The sequence below is a fragment of the Portunus trituberculatus genome, chromosome 48 (genome assembly GCF_017591435.1).
Source record: "Portunus trituberculatus isolate SZX2019 chromosome 48, ASM1759143v1, whole genome shotgun sequence".
Classification (NCBI taxonomy): Eukaryota; Metazoa; Arthropoda; class Malacostraca; order Decapoda; family Portunidae; genus Portunus; species Portunus trituberculatus.
Window position 1 is genome coordinate 26,102,419 of NC_059302.1, and position 3,065 is coordinate 26,105,483.

Below are 3,065 nucleotides of genomic sequence, written 5' to 3' on the forward strand. Positions count from 1 at the left end.
AATGTGTAAATCAGTCCTCTTCCTCTTCCTCTTCCTCCCGTCCAAGCCAACAGACCCACACCAAACTACCTCTCCCTTCACCCCTTCCCCTTTCCCCATACACTCTCCTTTAAACAACCCCACCCCTCCCCTCACCTTCCCCCTGGCAGCCTCCCACCCTCCCCTGTTACTTGGCCCTATTATGCCCCATCAATAGCCAGCACTGTCCCATTACCTCGCCCAATCACCAATGAACGTAAACTTCCCTATAGTGTGTAAGGGATGCTGCTCTCTCCCTGCCTCTCCCTGCCTCTCTCAGCCTCTCTCACTTATGTCTCCCCCCCCTCTCCCGACTCCCTCCTGTCTCTCCTCTCCCCTGTGTGTGTGTGTGTGTCTGTAGTTAGTGAGAGTGGATATGACGGGAATTTGTCACTCTTACTGGTTTTCGAGGGGGAATGAGAGTGAAGGGAGGAAACAAATGTGACGTGGGGACTGTGTTTTGGTACGAGAGAGAGAGAGAGAGAGAGAGAGAGAGAGAGAGAGAGAGAGAGAGAGAGAGAGAGAGAGAGAGAGAGAGAGAGAGAGAGAGAGAGAAAAGCGGTAAAAGAACAAGTTATTGAAGACAATCTGCCCGTGAATATCGCTCAGAAAATTCAACTCGAAAAGGGGGGAGGTGAGGGGAGGGGAAAGAGAGGAGAAAGGGGGAGGGGAGAGGAGGAGGAGGAGGAGGATGGGTGTCATGGGGCGTAGGTGACAGGGGAGGCGGTGTAAGGGAAGGGGAAGTCCTGACGGGAATTTCAGGGAGCAGACAAATTTTCTTATAAGATTGAGTCCAATTCCCTCAAACCTGACCTGAGGATAGAGAAGCCCGCCACCACCCAGCCGGAAATGAGTGGCTGCTGACGGAGGGAGAGACTGAGGGACTGTGGGACGAAAAGGCAAAGGGAGGGATTGATATGTGAACGTTGCTATACACTGTAGGTGGTGAAGATGGTGGGCGGGGAGGGTGTGAGGGTCTGGGAGTGTTAAGGAAGAGATTTTAGGGATGAAGAGGTGAGAGAAACTGAGGAAGGAAAAGGCAAAGGGAGGGATTTATATGTGAGGGTGGTGAGTGTGGTGAAGGTGGACAGGGTGAGAGTTTGTGAGTGTCAAGGAGGAGTTATGGAAGAAAAGGTGAGATAGGTGGGAGAAACTGTCGGAGGAAAAGCCAACGGGAGGGATGAATATGTGAACGTTGATTTAACAACTTTGAGAAAAGGAGAAAAATTAAGAAAAAAAAATAAAAAGACAAAATATTAATAGCGGGAAGGAAAACCAAGAAGGAAATCAAGGAAAGTAGAATGACGATTAAAAAAAGTAGAGGACTGAGATTTGTAGCAAGAAAGTAGAAAAAACAAACGCATAAACTGATAAACTAAAGATAAAAGGGATGAAAGGAAGAAGAGAGAGGGGAAAAGATGAATGAATGAAAAAAAGGAGGAAGGAAACACACTTTAACTTCTAATCCTTTTTACCTCTTAACCCTTTCAGTAACACGACGCGTTTCCATGTTCATTCTCCTTACCGTTTGATGATTTTATACAGCGTCAGAAACTCATGTAAGGGATTAAAATAGCAAAGACTGTGGCCATTAATCTCCTGACCTTCACAGACCCTTCCTAATATCACTAAAATGGTCTAATTGTGTACAAATCTGAAGGTAAAAATGTGTCCCAGTACTGAAGAAATAGTGAAGACTGTGGCCATTAATCTCCTGACCTTCATAGACCCTTCCTAATGTCAATAAAATGGTCTACTCGTGTACAAATCTGAAAGTAAAAATGTGTCCTAGTACTAAAGGGATAAAAATAGTGACGACTGTGGCCATTAATCTTCTGAGCTTCATAAACTTTCCTAAATTCAGTAAAATGGTCTAATCGTACACAAATCTCAAGGTAAAAATGTGTTGCAGTACTGAAGAACTTAACTGCATTCTCAAACACTTCTACGACTCATCTCCACAACGTTCAAAAGGTTCTAGTTGAGCTGCTCGGGTTTTTAAGAGTGTCTTTCTTGTTTTAGTGAGAGATCAACAAGATTTCAACATTATTAAGGACAAACACAATTGAGATCCCGGCAAATCACCTGAGGCCTTTTGAAAATAGCCGTGGTGAGGAAGCAAAGCATTTCAGAATACGGGCCATTGAGTCACTGAGGGTGGTGAGGGTGGTTGTGAGGGTGGTGGTGAGTGGTGGTGAGGGTGGTGATGAGGGTGGTGGTAAGGGTATGGCTAGGGAGAGGTTGAGGGCCCGGGAGTGTTAAGGAGAGTAAATTAGAGAAGAATATGTATTTTTTTCTTGTTTTAAGTATTTTTTTACCTTCTGCTATTCAAAAGTAAGAGTGTTTTCGTGTTTTGTTTATTCTGGAGCAAGGAAAAGAATGGTCAACAGGTTTATTCTTGTTTTAACCTGCCTTTTTTTCTTTCTATTTAAACTAAGGTTTTTTTTTTTTCTTTTATTCACGTCATTTTTTTTTTTCTCTCTTTTCTATTCGGTGTGTTTTCTCATGAGTAAAAAATAAATGGTCTAGAGGTTTATTCTTGTTCAAACTTCCCTTTCTCTTCCTTTTTCCAGTCTAAAGTAAGTAACGTGTTTTTTTTTTTTTTTCTTTTCTTTACGCCATTTATTTCTCTCTCTCTCTCTCTCTCTCTCTCTCTCTCTCTCTCTCTCTCTCTCTCTCTCTCTCTCTTCTATTTGGTATCTTTTTCATGAGTTTGCTTACTCTTGTGTTTAGAAAAAAAAAAGTGGTCTACAGGTTTACTTCTTGCTCTAACTGACCTTTCTCTCTCTCTCTCTCTCTCTCTCTCTCTCTGTCATGGCGCTTTGTTTACCTCTGCTGAACCTGCTCCTCGGTTTTCTTGACTGTGAGGCTTAATTATCAACCTCCAGCGTGTCAGCACAGCACAAAAGGCAAATAAGAACCGTAAGAGCGTATTGGCACAGTTTGAATGGTGAAGGGTTTGGGACTCTGTCATATTTTGCCTGTGAAATCACGAAGTTCTAGGCAAAACCCCCTTGACAATTTTTTCTGGGTTTGCGCATGCGCAC